The sequence below is a fragment of the Myotis nattereri genome (genome assembly GCF_964212035.1).
Source record: "Myotis nattereri genome assembly, chromosome: 10".
Classification (NCBI taxonomy): Eukaryota; Metazoa; Chordata; class Mammalia; order Chiroptera; family Vespertilionidae; genus Myotis; species Myotis nattereri.
The window spans coordinates 63,630,938-63,650,791 of NC_138085.1; positions in this window are offsets into that span (position 1 = coordinate 63,630,938).

A 19,854-nucleotide genomic window follows, 5' to 3' on the forward strand; every position below is an offset into this window, starting at 1 on the left:
CAGTTCATCACCATATTGTAATAATTAGATAATTAAAGCAGATCTTTTAAAATTGTAAGCAAGATCTGAGAATGCCTGCAAATACAAAAACCAAGGGGAAAATATCACAAGTCATACCTATGAAATGTGTGTGTTTCCAAGATTTAATTAAAATATATTTTACACAAGATAATGGAATTTAAATTCAAGATTTCTCTTGTTGAGAATACCGTGTCTATATTTCAAGTAGCATTTGAACCAACTATTCATTTAACTAAAAGTTTTCAATTTTATGCTAGAGCATGAGTGGGGAAAAGAAATAAAAATTGAATGTGATTTTTCCTTCCATGATGACAAAACGTGACATGGAAAATGATGAATAAACGACTGTAAGAAAATAATAAAATGTTTGTAATACTGACCAACAAAATTTTTATTGGGTAAATTAGATAGCTGGGAAAGGCAATTCACTTAAGGGATCTACATGAAATGACTTTAGTTATGTGGTAGTTTCCTTCAAATTGCAAAGGGCCATTATACCAAAAAAGTGGCAGGGAAAAAAATGGTTCTATTTTCATCATAATACATTATTACTAAAATAATAAAATATGGATGTTTTTATCAAAATATTCCTTTTCCTTTCTAGTGTATTTATGCCAACAACACATTACATTAATAACACATTTGCACTTAAACTTTTCACATCTCTAAAATAGGCTATTTTACTTTATTTAAAAATACTAATTCCGTATCTGAGAGACAGATAGAGAGAATAAGTGATACCTTTTAAAAAAAAAACTAACAGAGACAAGCTATCATAACTTTAGCAAAAGTGGAACAAGCCTAACAAAAGGATGGTTTGAAAATACTTCATTAAACACTATATACCAACCAACTTTCCAAAAGGAAGAGCACAGCATGATTTTGGCACTTTTCAACACATAAAAGATTATTTTTTAAATCATGTCACTAGTATTTGTGATCAGGTGCAATGCGCATATGACATCATAGAGCATTTTCTCATTTGCTCGCTGCCGAGTACATTTCAAGTGTGTACTCATGGGAAATGTCTGTTACTGTTTTTCTTTAGCAAAAATGTTTAATAAGCATAATAAAAGACATAGTGACTTACTGCTATTTTTCTAGATACAGTTTGTCAACATCTATAGAAAAAAAGTGACGATCAAGCTAGTTGACCTTTCAACTCAGGTCTTCTTAAGCATTCAGTTATGACTATACATGCAGAAAATCTAGAAGATATCACATTTTGATAAGAGAATTGTAAGTAGTGACAGTCTTACGTGAAAAAAAATGACTTGATTGTACTATCTGTGCTACAGTTAGCTGAGAATGAAGCAAATTCATGGTGGTCAAGAATGATAGAGAAGCTTAAAATTTAACCTAAGCCATAGAGTACAAATTGAAGGCTTTTGTCCTGGGCCTGGTCAATAAGCAGGAGGAGCAAGTATTTTTAGGGACTTTGATGTGAAACAATATCCCTGAATATTGAGGGAGAAATTTGTATGAAAAGTAAGAGTAGAGATTTACTCGTCCAGAGGGATGGAAAATTTTAGCCCACAGGAAAGGTCATTAAGTTTCAATGATAGCTTTGGTTACTCTTTTTTGAAAATACCTTTGGGAATTTTATGTAAAATAAATCTTACTTGGGTGTTTATAAACTGTGGAACACTCAGACAACCCAGTGAAGATTTTTAAGAACTTTAAAAATAACAGAAGGCATGAGATTAGGATATTGTACAGGTGAGGAGTTTGAAAGCCAGAGAAGCTACTACTATCTCTAAGGTCGGTCATTGGAAGGTAAAGCTTCCCAACAATCCAGATCACGTGGTTTTCTGATCAGAACTGATCTCCCAAGCTGCACCTCTTCCAATTTCTCAATGTTAAAGTTACATGGTATTTTCATGTCATGGCAAGATATTAGAAGAAACTTTCATGGCAGAAAAAATTTTAAAGTAGTTTTAAGGTATCTAAAGGGGAACAAATTTCTATGACACTTAGTGCTGCTGAGGAGATAAAGGAAGTTCTTGTCTTATTGACGTCTCCCCCTGAGATGAGCCACGTTCTCAACTCTAACTTCACATTAGCATCATTTAGGGTGAGTCATGTCCACACCACACTCCAATGGACTAAATATGCTGATAGGGTCCAGGCAAAGGCAGTTACTTTTTTCAATATACCCCATGCTATTGGGGGGTATTATTATCCCAGAGGTGATAATAACATATATCTTACAGGTCAAGTGTCTATATTATTGGTAACTGGAACATTTTTGAGCATAATAATTACTCTGGATCAATAGCAATTGTCCCAGGCAAACTGGGACATATGCTTGCCCTACTTAAAGGGCTGTTTTCAAGAATAAATGAGTACTTTGTAGGTGGTCAAAGAAAAGCAGCTAAAACTAATAGCTAACAAATGCACCAAATACTAGATTTATAACATATTTAATGGGCTATAGACTAAAATAATTCTATGAAAGAATAAACTAGGGATTACTATATTAAATCCAGGTAAATTGATTCTTTACTGAAGGAGTTCTTGGAGTTTTTAATAAGCTGATCTGCCTTAAGAATATCTAAGCACTGTTTATGATATGCAGTGATTCATAGATTTTAGTTTTTCAAGGAGATAATGTCTGATGACTCCAGCCTTCCAATGAACTCAATATGGGGAGTAATGAAAAGCATGGTTCAGGGATAGGGTGGAACAGGTGATGAATGTGATTCCAGGATGTTATTGAGAAATTTTAGTTAGATTTCTGGGTGATAACTCAGTGGTGTGGGGAATTTCAAGCCACAATTTAGAAACAGCGTCACCCTGATTTAGATGCTTCCTAAATGTCAAGGTTGTTCTGATCTCCTGGAGAGACAGAGAAGCCTTTTCCTGTTTTTCCATGAAAATCTAATATTGACTTTGTTTTTGTGGTTCTATGGGCTTTAGTTTATGCTTGGAATTTTAAAAAGTAGTTTCTTGGTGCCCTCTCCTTCTCCTCCAGTAAAGAGTCAGGATGAGAGTCAAGGACATTAGGTCAGAAAACAAAACGAAAAACAGATTCTGAATTGCCATTGATGCAGAAGCCCGGGACATGTTTGGAGAAGGCAAACTAAAGTATGTGACACATGAAGGCAAGAAGATGAGCTCAGAAATGGAAGCAATAACTAACCTTGTCAGGAACTTGTCCTGGGTCCTAGGGTGGAGGCTATTGCTGGCAGCTGACTTCCCATACACTCTGATGGGAGTAGTGTGGGCAAGCCAGCAACCAGGACACTTGGGAACTTTCACCAACTTCTAGAGTCGACACTGGCTTACAAATGATCCATAAAAATTTTAAAGCTGCTTAAAGAATACCACTTTAAATTTCTTCTCTTACCTAATATTTTCTTGGTGGGATAGTGGATTACCTTCTATGCCCCAAAACTACTACTAATAATGATAGCTAACACATAAAGCAATATCTATGTGCCAGTCACTTTTTTCTATGCTTTTACATATGTTAACTCATTAAATCTTGGCAATAGCCTTATTAGCTAGATCCTCAGATGAGAAAAATGAGGCTGAGAGGAGCTAAGTAAATCTGCCCGAGGTCACACAACTCAAATAAGAGAGCTGGACAAATCTGGCTCCCAAGTCCATTATGACCCACTCTACCATGGGCAAATGCATCACTGACATTAACTGAGAAAGGTAACTTCTCTGATCCAGTTATGATAGTTCTGGTCTTTATGATCATATAGAACATAATTCTTTTTTATTACATTTATTGGGTCAACATTGGTTAAATAAGATCATATAGGTTTCAAATGTACCTTTCTATGATACTTGATCTGTATAGTGTATAGTGTGCCCACCACAGATCATCTCCTGTCACCATATATTATTCCAACTGTCATCCCTTGAAGTCTCTGAAGACCAGCAATTACTATATTTTTCTTAAACTTTCTCTATGACTCCAGTTCCTTTAGTGGTTTCTCTTATGACATGCATGCGAATTCCTCCTTACTTTAATGCCTAAAAACTCATCTTTGAATGTGCACTGGTTTGTGTATTTTATTATTTAATCAGTTGGTGTATTGAGGGGGGATTGAGAGCCAAAAGTCTGCCAAGAAGTACTTTGCAAGTAATTTTGAGGGCACCAGGTGCAGGACCTGGAGACCCAACACTATTAAATGTCTTCTTTTAAGATCTTTGTGGGTCCCAAATGTCACCCAGCCTGTTTTCATTATTCAACTTTGATATCTATTGCAAATGTAGTGAGAATGGCTTTTATATCTTCTTCCAATCCTCTGACAAAGTATTCGGCCAAAGCCAAAGACAGTACCAGGCAGAACACCTCTCACATTTTATCCGTCCAAGTCAGCAATCTTTGAGCACAGTTGTTTAGTAAGGATTCTATTTAATTGCAGTCAGTTCATATTTCTTCATTTGGTACAAAGCACCTCTGTGTAGTTATGCAAAATATCCTGATGATGGTCAGAACTCATGTGCCAACAGCATTTCTCTGTTAAGCTAGTTTAAGATTCCTTAATGGTATGAGGTTAGGCTGATTTGACTCTGAACACAGACAGTATGTTTGCTTATTTACAATCTTACCTCTCCCTCCCAATCTCCAGGCTTCCTCAAAAACCACTGGTTTGTTCAGTACTCTTTTTAAAGATGTTTTCATTCATTAGACTGTAATTTATTTATGCAAAGCAACCTGAACAAATTTAGAGAAGCTGAATACTGTTTTACTATCACTTTTATTTTTGACTTTAGTTTACCATTACTAATGTTTATACCCAACTCCTCTGTTCAATCCATTTTTGCAGAGCCCCTGACTCATACTTAATATGTTCAAATTTAAACTCATCATTTTACTATCCACCCGACCAACTGTTTTGGTTTCCCTAACTCTTTGTTTAACCTAATGCAAAAAGGCAGTTTCGACGTTTTTCCTGGACTTGTTGTCTCCGCACAACAAATAAGTCCTGAAATCCTATAGTCTTACCTCCTGGAAGTCTCTCATATTTGTTACCACTGCCTTTTATAATTTATTACATGAGTGATTGCAATAGCATGCTAAACCATGGCCTTCCACCAACTGTTCTTCACTCGTTTGCCAAAGTGATCTTGCTAATACACAATTTTGATCAGGCATACTCATCTGTAAAATCTTTTAATAAATCCCTATAACTTTCAGGATGAAATCCTAAATCATTAGCTTATTACCAGAGACCCTTGAAATTGTAGCCCTGCCTATGTCCCTAGGCTTGTCTCTCTCTATTTCCCAATATACGTTATTTTTCCCAACTTTACCAAACTATTTATGATTCACTATAGTAGTCAAGAGTGACTCAGATCTCCTTTTTCATTACCTTCTTTCTTGTTTCTGTTCTCTTTTCACTTGGCAAATGCTACTGCTATTGTAAAACTCAATGTAAGAACCATTCTCTCTGTGACTCTCTCCTGCCCGTAATCCAATTCTGATTTGTAATCTCCTTTATGCTCCTACTGCACCCTGTACACATCTTCATGATACTACCTAGTACCGTCAACATGTATTTTTCTGCCTCCTCCATAGATGCTAAGCAACTTGGGGGTCATGAACTTATCTTACTCATCCTGACATATGAATGGTTTGGCATAGTATCTGACATACAGTGGGTATAGTCCATAAATGTTTATTGAATAGCAAAATGAATAAGTCAAAATGATTCTCATTGGATGAAGAACTAGAAGAAAACATACTCTAAGGAGTTATGTTTTCTTTTTGTCTCTCACATGTCCCAAGCCGGGGTTGGGAGGTCTATTCCTTCCTCTTTTAGTTCCAAACTGTTAAGACAATTTTAAGAATCCCATTTGTCCTTTACATTCTAAGGTCTACCTGACTAACTTATAAACAGAAATTTGTAACACTGCTCACTCCCGTGTTGAAGGACATGTGGGCTCTGGGGGTTGATTAACTCCATCATACACAGTCTGTTTATTGTAAGGTTATCCAGACTCTCTGATCCCAAATGCTGTCAACCTCACCAGCCTCAGAGTGAGAGGACTTGCACAGAAGAGAGGGTAGTTGGAATCTTTCACTTTTAGTGAAATACTCTCTTTTTAATTATTTTACCTTTCAATATTCACAAATATTCTGAGTATAACTTTTTAAAAATCAAACACTGGTTTATCTGGTAATAAAGGGGAAAACAGCACGTGGTGATAGCAAGAAGCTTCTATTAGCATTTTTAGCAACATTATCCAGATATTGATTCAACTGTTCAAAATACTTGCCATAAAGCAGTATTTTCTCTGTTGACGTAGTTCTGAAATCCTTTTGGATATTACTTTTAGGAATTTCATGTTATTCACACAGTACTCCACACCACTGGTGCCATGCCTCTCTTCAGAGCTGTAAGCTTGCCTCAGTTTACCAGTGTATACAAGCGAATATGCCAAGTATACCTAGTCAAGTAATCTGTTTATTTAGAGCAATATAGAATGCCACTTAGATAAAGTCTAAAAATTTTAATGGATTCTACAGCTTGATTTAGGCTTTGTATTAGTCCATTTATTAGAATCAAAGTGTTTCCTACCAGTGAGAATAAAATGACCATGAGTAAGGGCTGGGTGCCTCACAATTGTGGAAAGAATTTTCTCCAAAGCTCTTCAAATGTAGTCCCTGAATGAGTCTGCTTTTATTTTTTAAAAAAAAGATAAATCATACTATTTGAGAAATGAATAATTTCTGGCATCTAACCACTGAATAATCAATCAGAGAGTCCTTTGTGGCAAAGACTAACCCTGTTAACAAAGGAGGTATGTCTTTAAATAAGCACCAGTTTCAATGTGTAGAAACAAAAAGGTAAACAACTACACTCAAAATCCTAAGTCTTGGCTCCAAGTTCCAATTCCGTCACAAAGCAAATAGTTAGCAAGTCACTAATCTTCTCCAGACCTCTGTTTCCCTCTGAGGAAGTTGTATTTCGTAACCCTGGAAAGCCTTCTTGCTATAAAGTTCATGGTCGAAAGTCGCCTGAGACAATGAAGTAACAGACTTGTAAGGAGGTTTTCATTGTACATGTTGGCTTTTCATTCACTAACTGATACATCTGTGATTTGTTCCTACACCCACTCTTTGTTCTTGATATTGCTTATCATTTTACATAAGTTGTCCTAGTCATTGTCATCTGATGCAGAAATAATGAGACATAATCCAAAAAGAAATAAAAACGCACTTTAAGAGATTGTCTTGAACTTGGGCCGTTTTCTGATCTCCTACACCATGAATATAAAATATGTTGACCTCCAATGATGCTTTACTTTCAGGCATAGAGAGAATAATAAGTATTATTAATAGGTCTATCATTTGTTGAGCTACTGCATTGTAAGCAGACATGCCAGAATTTGAATGTATGTCCACCTGACACTAAAATCTATGCTCTGTCCACGATATGTTGTGAGTTGGATACTCATCACACAAATTGGCAGCTTTTATTATCATGAATGCTAAGAAAAAGCATGTCTATGAAAAATCATAAAGTTGTCTATCAACTGAAATATAACTTTTCAACTTTATACAAAATTCACAAATCTAAACAGAATACAAAATTCACAAATCTAATATCAGACTTGCAGTCATAGTCCCAGCAGTACGATGTTTCACTTCAGTTTTAGATTCAGTTCTTCATTTGTAATTGAATGATAATAATGTAGACTTCACTGGTTTGGGGGAGGAGGGGCCAAATGGAATAATTGATGATAGAGCATAAAAACAGGATACATAACAAAGAGTTCCCCTTTATTCCCCCCATTTTTTACCTCTATATTTTCCTTTAAAACACACACACACATACACACACAGCTGAGATCACCAAGGCGAAGCAGCTCTGCCAATGTCTGACACAAATTACATTCATGAATGAATGACATGAATTTTTCTGAACACCAGCCAAAGAGAAGATAAAACTAAGTAATCTCAAGGTCTTACTTGGCTTTACATATTATATTTATGATTTATTTAACCTCAAAAGCAATTTCTTATGCTTGTGTTTCCTCTTTGAAAAGGAAAGCTTATTTTAAAACGTTTTTCCAAAGAACAATTGGATTGAGGATAAAAATGTCCAGGTCCCTAAAATAAATTACAAGCTAAATGGATGAGTCACCAAAAGGCAGTGGGATAGCTAGACATGTCAGATCCTTTTGTTATTAGAATTTGGGCCAAGTGACTCAAATATTTTACTGTAGTGATTTTAAAGGCCTGTAGAGGGGAGAAGGCACTCACATTTTGATAGATCGGGTCCGACCTTAAGTTTCTCAAAGCTGTAAAAAGAGGAAAACTATCAAGTGTTAAAAAAAAAAAATTGAGAGAAGGAGAATGAAAAATGAGAAATCCCCATACAGAGACAGAACAGAGCTACTGTTTGGTTGTCCGCTGACAACAATAATATGGGAAAGATCGTTGTGTTTTGATGGAGGGAGAACTGGAGCCTAGGCTTGGTTCTCCAACTCTCAGTTTTGTGCTCTTAGTAAATTTACTTTCATTTTCTGGATCTAAGCTTCCTCAACCATAAAATAAGAGCTGGAATTGAATGATCAACAAAGATTCCTCACAACTGTTAAATTTTATGCACAGGAGAAGCACAGATAATCTTATAAAATCTTAACCCTATATTATGTTGGTTTGTCTTTGAGCCTTACAACTTTGAAAGAGAAATTCTATACAGGGTGCAGCAAAAGTAGGTTTACATTTGTGAGTATGTGAAACACAAGATTTATTCTTGTACTATTATTTATTAATTATTGTATTATTTTCTGTACAAACAACTCTTGCCCTGCCCTGTAGTTTAACATTGGGCTTATGATTTTCACATTCTTATACTGGTGAAATATAAATTTGGTAGGAAGTATACTGAATGGCAGGCTTTTCAAGTCCAGACGTGAGAAAAAATCCCTTACCAATTCCTTATTTTTTCTTATTTGTAGATATTCTCGCCCTGTATCTAGTTTAATGCATATGTTACACTATAATATGATTAGTACTTTTGCCCATATGTTCCAACCAGATGTTAGTCATCATAAAGTTTTACTGTGCTTTGTAATTTTTGCTTCTTTTCTATGATGTTATTAATAATTTTTGCTCAATGTCTTTATCAAACTGACATTAGATGTCTCCCATTTTGATTTTATTCTTAGACATCCCTAGTTATCTGAACAGGTAGTTGTGAATCCATGACCCCTTCCCACGCTCAACAAATCATCTAAAAATGTTATCATTTTATATTCACCTCTGTACCTTCAGCGTTCACACAGAATTTTTTTTATTTACTGAAGAATAATTAAGTACCAAAAAGATACTCATCTTTGTTTCCTCAACACTATTGGAATGGTAGGTATCTAGCAGATTCTAATCAGTCTGGAATAAGCTAATATATTTGTGTTTATAAAAAGAAGCATAGTTTATACATTCCAAATATGAGTGACAGATTTAGGAAAAACAATCAGGAATATGAAAGGAATAAATGAAGATTCTAAAAGTTCACAATAAAATTATTCTATAGTTATTACATTCTGAAATACTAAAGTCTTTGTTCAGAATCTGTATCTATAGTCAAAGGTTAACACAATAACAAGAAACCTCCAGGCTTTCCAATGAGCCATATGTTTTAAAGTCAAACACATCGCATCAGCCCTTATAAATATGTGATTGCACATTCTAAGTGATGGATGATGTTGAAATAATGCATATTTTCCTTGCATATAAGTAAAATGTCCATACAATTTTGGCAGTTTCTTGGTGGAAGAAAAGCTTATACAAATTTAATGTTATCAAAGTTTTCATGAATATGCCTTGATAGGCAAAAAGAAAAACAATTTTCTGTTTGTTTTTAGCACACAGATAATGGCACAATGTTTTAAAATGTTAGAAATGTCCCTCTTCCCTTAGCCCTTAGCAACCACTTTCTATTTCTTTCTACTTTTTTCTCTTTTTTTATCTCCCCTTTTCCCCATCTTTGGTGACCACCATTCTACTCTGTGTTACAGTGAATTCAGTGGGGTTTATTTCTCCCAGTTTGATTAAGAAATAATTGACATACATCACGGTATAAGTTTAAGTTATACAGCATAATGGTTTGACTTACATATATTGTAAAGTGATTACCACAATAGATTCAGCTAACATCCATCATTTCATAAATATGCAATAAAAATGAAAGAAAAAGGAAAACAATTGTTTCTCCTTGTGATGAGAGCTCTTAGGATTTCCTTTCTTAACAACTTTCCTATATGTCATACAGCCATGTTAGCTATGGTCACCATGTACTTTACATCCTGGTAGTTACTTATCATACAACTGGAAGTTTAATCTTTTAACCACCTTCCTCTAGTTCCTCCTTCCCCTACCCTTTGTCACTGGTAACCACAAGTCTGATCTCTTCTTCTTTGAGTTTGATTTTTTATTTGGGATTTTTTTTTTTGAGATTTCACATATAAGTGAGATTATGCAATTTTTTTCTGTGTCTGGCTTATTTCACTTAGCATAACGTCCTTCAGTTTCATTCATGTTTCTGCAAATTAGGTCTGGAAACAGATAATGGTGATGGTTGCACAAGAATATGAATATCCTTGATACCACTGAACTGTACACTTGAAATGGTTAAGATAGTAAGTTTCATGTCATGTGTATTTTACCACAATAAATAATAAATAGATTTTTAAAAAAGAAGTGTATTATCAGGTGAAGGTGATTGAGTTTCCTCGCTTCACATTGGGCTACACAATCTGAAATCTGGCTTTTTAATAAGGTGCTACAGTACTGGCTCCTTGGAGATTTAGAGAAGTGTTTTATTGGCTTCAGTTTTGGGATTGTTCCTATGGGAGAATTCTGCCAACGCATGCTCTGATTCTTTCCCTGTTCAAAGACTAACCCCACTGAAGGTTGCCAGGAAGCCATTTAATGGCTCTTGTTGGAGCTGAGGCCTGAGAGTTTAAGTTCCGCCTCTGTCTCAAGAGAGAGGACTGGGTCTGTCTGTTCTCTGCCCTCAAGCTGTCTTCTGTCCTCTGCCTTTCACCAAGCAGTGTCCTAACTCCAAAGTGAAACTGAATCTTCACCCCACTTCCCCTTCCAGAACTGTGCTGCAGTCCTCTTACCAGCAGACTAGAAAGGCTGTTCTGGCATCTTAAAGGAGTCATGCTGAATGTCAGAAAAGTCAGGAGAGATTCCAGGTTGGTGAAAAGGCGCAGAACCATGACCTTGGGAAGAAAAGTTCCTCCTACTCTCCTCTGTCTGCTACATATTAGGAGGACATTTCCCAATCTGCCCTGGCCGACATATCATGTTGACCATAGCACAAACACTTTTGCATATATATATATATATATATATATATATATATATATATATATATATACATTTTGTAACAGAGTAAAGCAAAATGGGAATGAGGAGATTAATAGTTTAGCGCAAAAAGTAGTGTATATATTCTACTTAATAAGGCTCATGTAGGACTATTTAAGCCCAGCAAAATTTGAGGAAAATGATATCCTTGTTTTACAGATGGGAAAACTGAGCACACAGACCTGATTTCTAATTCTGTTTCTATTGTAAAGTACTAGCAATGTGTTCCTTAGACGGGTTTGTTTCGTTCTCTAAGCTCCATGCCCTTTCTGTAAAACAGGATTCTAACAACCCAGGAGGTTGATGCAATTCCGTGAGATGTTTGCAAAGCACTTAATGTTATGCCTGCCACAGAGTAAGCGCCCAGTCAATGCCACTTATTATCATTGGGGTATTATTGTTTCTATAATTATGACTATCTTGTGGGATTCTAGCAGTCTTATCCTTCCAAACCCACCCTTCTTTCTCTGTCACAGAACCATAGTCTCACACAGCATTGCAACTACCTCCTGGCAGATGGACAGCTCAGTCCTAGAGCCCTGTGAATCCTCTCTCCACCTTCTCTGAAATGTTACAGTAAGTGGTTCCTCTATGAAGATATCAAGAATCCAAAGACATGAGCACAGTCCTGAAAAGTCTCAGTCAGGTGAAGAAATCAAACTCCTGTAGATAATACCAAGTGACAGAAGGCAAGAACGCCTGTGAACTAACCTTTAAAAGTGAAGACGAGATGGGTGGGAGGAAAACAAAATGGGAATGAGGAGATTAATGGTTTAGCGCAAAAATGTTTGGTTTTCTTTTTCTTCTCCACCCCCCATCCCTCTCCCCTCAATCTTTGGTCACTTAACAAAAAAACAAACAAACCACACAGTTGGTTTTGTTCAAAAGCACATTGTCATGTGAGACTTCCCTTTTGACAGTTAAAAGGGAACGTGTTCATTCCTTCCATGTGCTGAATGGGCTCTCACATAAAAACAGCAACCCCCAAAACTTAAGAACTGTGTTTCAACAGAGTTCGCCTGCACATTCACATCCTATGAAATGAGATGACAAGAGTCAATCCTAAGAGCATTTTAGTGGAATCTGATTTCTTAAGTTCTATCTCATGACAATTCCCTGGCATTTACAGTCTTTCACTAGCATTTTCTGGGAATTTGGGGGGAGGGGAGAGGAGGGTTATGGATAAAAGAGACTTCACTTTCTTTCAGTCTATTTCTATCCACAGAAGGTGTCCCTCTTGTGGTAACAGCAAAGGCTGGCCTGGCATTTCATCTAATCTTGTGGTATTTGACACATTTACAAAGACCTTTGGTTTTCTGTCTATTCATTCTTTAATAGCTATTGCTTCTAAAAGGTTAAACTTTTATTCAAACACTCATTCCAATGTGAAAGTTAATGCTAAACTCAAAGCCATATATGCAGTCAGCTGGCTTTAAACTTTTTAACCTCACTTGTTATTATTTTGAAATCCTCCTTCCCTGGGACTGGTTGTATTGCTTTTCCATGAAATAGTATCAGAGATTAAGATGGTGTTATCTGTCCATTAACAACTTACTTACTGGAGCATGAAAAAGTACTTAAGCACAGTGTCTGTTTCAATGCCATGACTGGCCATTTAGCTTTCTTGGTTATGCAACCCAGCTCTGCCTTTTCATCAGCGATGGGAAAACCAGTCTGAGTCAGCAGGCACCACCATGGGCTTCTTTTACTCCTGTTCCTCTCTTCTTGGAGGCAGAGTAAACACTAAAGTAGTGAGAGTTGGCAGTTTTGCTTATTTTTAAGGAAGTCTCTCAACTGAACTTCTGGTTCTCTGTTTTGAGCAAAGAGTAGGAATTAACATTTTTTTTCTCTTCTCTACTACGTCCATTTATCCAGCTATCTTCTCCAAAATGTCAGGAATAGTAAAGATTTATGTTGTGCTTTACTTAAGAAAATGAAAGATGATTAAGGGCTCTGAGTCAATTGTTTTATAAAGGAAATTCAAACCAGACTCTTTCTTATTGGAGAATTTTAAAAAAAGAGAAATGTGAAATATGTCTCTCGTTCAGCTATCTTCTATAACTACTTTATAGGGGGAATATATGCTATAGATTTAAAGTGTTGAAAATTGTCAGTTATTAAAGAGAAAATCTGAGTAGTGGTAAATCAGTATTTAACAGTATGGGTTTCCACAACTACATGTTTCATTTCTCATGCCACCTCCTCAAGGAAGCCTGTGTTTCTCACTACTGGCAACTTCACAGCCTGGCGTATTTCATACATACAGTATATGCTATTGATTGATCAATTGAAAAAATCAATATTTCAAAAATAGTGGGTTATGTGTACCACCTTCTTCTCAAAAATGATTTGTTCAATTCCATTGAAGTTTATATTACATACAATAGGTTAGGATGATTTAATAGAAGACCTCATTAATATAGTGTTCTTAGGCATATTTTCCCATTTTCTACATACTCTTTCTAACTTTTATTCATTGATACCTTATCTGTGTTTTGTAAAAAATGTACAAATTTTAGAAATCAAACATAGGATGGCTCATATATAAAACACATTATGAAGTATAAGAATTATTTGTTATAAACAAGGATATATCTTATTCTCTATGGCAAAATTATGTTCAGAATACATACCCTTATTAAGCATCCAGATCTGAATATGCTGAAATAAATTCTGCCATATGTGATATTCAGGCTGAATTGAAAGACATCAGTACTCTCTCTCACAGTCTATATTATTTCCCTTGTTTCATAGCATATTTTCTTGGCAGACATTCTTTGAATATATTTGTTGATAGTTGTTTAAAAATTTGTAGCATAAACAATTCTATTGTTTCATATCACCAGCCTGTTAAGGTGGAATCAATGGAGCAGACATTTAGAGCAATTCAGAGTAATGGTTGATTGGTTCATTATCATTGACATTTGTGAAAGGAAATGAATTAATAAAATATAACTGTGCCTCCACCAATTATTGAGGTATTCATTTTTTTTTTCCTGTGGCACGAGGCAAAGTCTAACTAATGAAAATTGTGCTTTTATCCTGCCCTGTGATGTCAGCAGAAACTGCCAGTGAGTTAATATTGAATCCTGGGATCCTTATGAAGCTCATATAATACAAAACTTGTTCATAGCATTAAATTGATCATCAGGGAACACTGTACTCATGTTAGACACCACATTTTAAAAGAGTTACTAAAATAGAAATGACCAGTAAGGCAAGACATCTGTGAAGAACTTCCATGACAAAAGGCAAAGGAGACATGAATGTTTAAATTTCTTTGAGAAGGCATAAGAGCCTCTTTCCAATACAGAAAAGTCCACCATATGAAAGTTGAGGGTTTTGTTGGAGTGGGATGGAAGAGTTCAGAACATAAGAACTTTGCAATAATTTGAGAGATGCAGCACTGGGTTGGGCTTCCTTGGAAAGAAGCGAGTTTCTTTAGGTTGATTAAAAGTGTTCAAAGAGTGTTAGACAACTAATTTTCAGATGAGTTACTGAAGGATTGTTTTATTACAAAAGAGTTAAGAGCACTTCCAACTCAAATGTTTAGATTTATCTGATTATCTGGAATGTAGCAAGTAGTCAAAAGAATGTAAAATTCCAAAGATAAATTCAGACACATAACCAGTGAAACAAATACTTATCCTATCTAATAAAGAGGTAATATGCAAATTGACCATCATTCCAACACACAAGATGGCCACCCACATGTGGTCAAAGATGGCCACCACAAGATGGCCGGCAGGGAAGAGCAGTTATTGGGGACCAATCTGGCAGGGGAGCAGTTAAGTATCGATCAGGCTGTCAGGGGAGCAGTTAGGGGGTGATCAGGCTGGCAGGCAGAAGCGGTTTGGAGCCAGCAGTCCTGGATTGTGAGAGGGATCCCAGATTGGAGAGTGTGCATGCTGGGCTGAGGGACACACACACACACACACACACACACACACAAAACCCACGTGCATGAATTTCATGCACCGGGCCTCTAGTTTAATGAATAAAGGTGAATTCACCCTTAAGGGGCCTGGAGTATGAAATTCACAATTTCAGATGAGGAATACTGGCTGTTGGCCAAGAAAAATGGCTCCAAATCAAACGATGGTTATTGTATAATTTGTACAGTTATGAGAAGCACAAAGTAGGTTTTCAGTTATTATTTTTCAAGTTCACTCATTCATGTAGTCACTTCTTGAGCACCTCATGTGGCACAGGTAATATTTTAGGTGTACCTACTTTGCACAAGGTACTATAGTTGATTCTGGGAACACCAGAGTGAACATTCTCTGCCCTCCATGAGCTTACACCACAGTACAGAACTAGTTATTAAACAGGATTTACACTCATTACAATTTTCACTTCAGTTATACTAAGTGCATTTCTAGAAATACAGGATATAAAGCAAGGGACCTGAGCTGGTCTGGGTGATCAGGAAACATTTTCTTAAAGAAATGATATTGAGCTGAGTTATGAGCAAATAGCCACTAAATTTTAAAGAACTTATAAAATGAAGATAGCAGTTCTATACAAACAAAGTGAAAATGCATAAATATAGACAACAGAAAAGAATGTAATACCATGTAAACACATATTAAATATGTATATAATGCCTACACGAGTCATATGTTATTTATACTATGTCATCATCATGCAGTAAAGAAATTATCAAGCAAAGCACTTATAGTAAGAATACTTGTCCAGCAGGTAAAGAATTACACTGAGCAAATTTAGAAATGAACATTAGTGAAACATTCTGAAATATTTATTCTACCTATAAAACTATGAAGTTTATGAAATAACCCAAAATGCAATTGATGAGGAGAAATACGTAAAATGTTTGACTGCTAATTATTAACATTAAAATGTCAAGTATTGGATATTGGACCAAGGCATATTTAGAGTCTATGTCATTTTCCACTGTATTGATTACTTAACAGGACTTCATAAGTAATTATTGGGCAGTTGATTCTTTCTCTAATATTTGAATTAATTTATTCATTTAGGAGAAACAGATTTTTCTCTTTCTGAGAGAGAGTGCTCTGATAGTTTATTTAATATTAATCCCTCCCAAATAATTGTTTTACAGTGTGGCTGATTTTTCATAACTAGTATTGGCTCTCCAAGCATGAATGGCTTGATTTTGCACCTGTGATCAAGCATCTTCTCCTACCTTCTACACTGCTTCCTCTTTTCCTATTATGTCATTTGCTTCCCACCCTCCACCAACTTCCTCCATGTCCCAGATGTTTGCATTTGCTTTACAACCACTAACTAAGTCATTTGTATAAGAGCAATTTACTTAGCAATTGATCTGTTCAACAAATACTGAATGTCCAATATGCTCAGATCATATGCAAGATCTTCTACATAGTATTTTTTTGAGCATTGCCAGAAAGGTTCTCTATATAAAATGTCTTCTCCCTTTTGCTAGAAATTCTAGCATTGGTGGAATTATTTTTTATTGAGATTATTTTCCTGGGCATCTCTTTTATGTGAAAATTATTCTAGAGAGAGAGAGCAACAGTTTTAGCCACTAACAGTGTAGTTATGAGTATTCAATTTTAAGAAAAAGAACTGTTCATTATATGTGTTCCTTTGATGGGAGAAATCAGAGCAAAAAGACAACAGTGATTTCTGAAATAAATAGGGGCGATGACTAAAATGAGACAAATATATCGCTTGCCTCATCGTTTGCTTACTATTCCCTCATATTTAAAAGTAACTGTATTTTGAACAAGCGGGACTTAAAGGGAATGGTCATCAAAGCAACATTGTTTTTCCTCCCACTGTTCCTTTCAACCTCAATACAAACCTGGACAGTAAGTGATAAAAAGATCATTGGTAGTAGAAACTCTGCGATCATTTTAAGATATTAAGCCCAATTCAGAAAGCAGAATGCCTAGTCCCATATAATGAGCAGTTTCATTTGATATAACCTTGAGCCTTTTTCCCTGGACTTTCAGAGGGTGGCTGCAGGCTGATGACTTGCAGGGTGGGGGCTGGAGGGGGGATGGTGGCAAGAAGGGAGTCTGTTCTCTCCTTGCCTGCCTGCTTCCACTCCCCCTCCCCTTGGATTTTTGCTAATCCAATTAAAGCTGAGTTGGGGGGGGGGGGGCGGGCGGGGAGAAGGAGTGGAAATAGCAAAGTGCCAGAAAGTTCTCACTCATTGTTTAGTATGATCACTTTTCATAGGCGAACAGGTGGCTAACTTATTCTCATTGGAACTGTCTTGGATTCTTAAGAGATCCCAGCGGTGAATACATTAAATGGTCATTCCCAAGGTGCAAGTGACATTGCATTTTTCTCTGACTTCCCCTCCCATCTTCAGCATCTCTCTGCTGAGATCCCATCATATGCCAGGTGGCCCCAATGGATAGATTCTAAAATGACTACACACCAGCTCTCTTGTGTTCATGGCCCACATCGAATCCTTTGAATACTGCCTCTGGGTGTTCACTTAAGTCCCGATTGCAGGCCTCAGCCTCCTCTCCCTCTGCCCTGCTAACTCAAGTGACAACATTCTCAAGAAAGGTTTTTATCAGCTAGGATTAATGTCAGCTTCAAATGACAAAGCCCACAATAAATATTTCTTAAGTAAGCTAGTAGTCTCTCTCTCTCTCTCTCTCTCTCTCTCTCTCTCTCTCTCTCTCTCTCTCGCTGGAGATGAGGGGCCCAGGGTTGATGGGGTGGCTTTATGATCAGTAGGACCCTTTCTATCTGTCTTGATGCTATGTCAGCCTCAGTGTACTGTGTTGCTTGGATCAGGAAGGCTGCTCAGATTCCAGTCATCAGCCTGCATTCGAGCCAGCGAAAGGAGAAGGGGGAAGAGAAAGGGAGAAAGGGGGCCTGGCAGCTGTCTTTTAAAAAGGTTTTCTGGAAGTTGTCATGCAACACTTCTGTTTCCATCTCGTCAGACAGAACTTAGTCATGTGGCCACACTTTCCTGCTTATTTCAAGCAGTTAAATCTGAGGGATCTGTTACTAACGGAATATTATGCTAGATGATTAGCAGTCTGCAATGTTTTTCATTGGTTTTATTTTTGTTTAATGCACCTATTCTCTTGTGGTTAGGACTAGGCTTTCTCTCCTTTCTGAAAGTTCATATTTTTCCTCATGCTGCTCATAAGTTCATGGCTATTTCACCCATCCTCCCCATCTATACACACCCTTGGTTTATTAGATTATCAGCTTCCAGGGGGAAGAGATGTATTGTCTTTTACTTTTAATCACCCAGAGTCTTGAGTGATGGATTTTGTATTTTCAATTTAGATTTTAAAATATAAAAATATCTAACTAAATAGAGTCACTTAATAGTCACTAATAATGCAAAAAATATTCGACTAATCATTGTATCTTTTTATTTATTGTCATCCGCACTTTATCTCATTCAGTAAGAGTGTAACTGTGGCTCCTGTGATAGAAATAAGGAGAAGCATGGTCTCTCTATGACTTTCTGAAAACAGGAAGTATCTATAAGAGACATTGTGTTGCCATGGTAAACAGAAGGAAGGCTCTGGAGACAGATTGCCTGGATTTATTTATTTTTAAATATATTTTTATTGATTTCAGAGAGAATGGGAAAGGGAGAGAGAGATAGAAATATCAATGATGAGAGAGGATCATTGATCGGCTGCCTCCTGCACGCCCCCTACTGGGAATCGAGCCCACAACCTGAGCACGTGCCCTTGACCAGAATTGAACCCGGGACCCTTCAATCCATAGGCCGACACTCTATCCATTGAGCCAAACCAGCTAAGGCCAGACTGCCTGGATTTATTTATTTATTTATTTATTTATTTATTTTAATATATTTTATTCATTTTTTACAGAGAGGAAGGGAGAGAGATAGAGAGTTAGAAACATCGATGAGAGAGAAACATCGATCAGCTGCCTCCTGCACATCCCCCACTGGAGATATGCCCGCAACCCAGGTACATGCCCTTGACCAGAATCGAACCCGGGACCCCTCAGTCCGCAGGCCGACGCTCTATCCACTGAGCCAAACCGGTTTCGGCAAGACTGCCTGGATTTAAATCCCAGGTCTGCCTCTTACTAGCTCACTAGCTGTGTGACCACAGTGAGTCGCCCAAAGCCTCTGTGCTTCAATTCCTTCATTGTATGAAACAGAGGCAATAACAAGGATGAATTGTTACCCAGAAGTGGATGTACTGAGAAGCAAAGGGAGCTTATGTCCAGGACCCTGCTATTCACAGCTTCCTCCATCCCCCAGGCCCTGGGAGAAGTCCTGCAATGTGTTCCCATGATCATATGCTTTGGCAAAATTTACAAAAGTGAGATATGGCCTGTTTGTTTGTTTTGTTAAAGCAGGCCCCCAAATTGTATAAGCTTTAGGCCCCATGAAACTGGAACCCTCCCTGGGAGTTGTGCACTGAATCAGAAGCCATGAATGACCCTGCACCAGTGGAACCTTGACTTAAAGAGCCTGGAAGGCAGCTGCGCTCATGTGGGTGCAGTTAACTGAGTCAGAGATA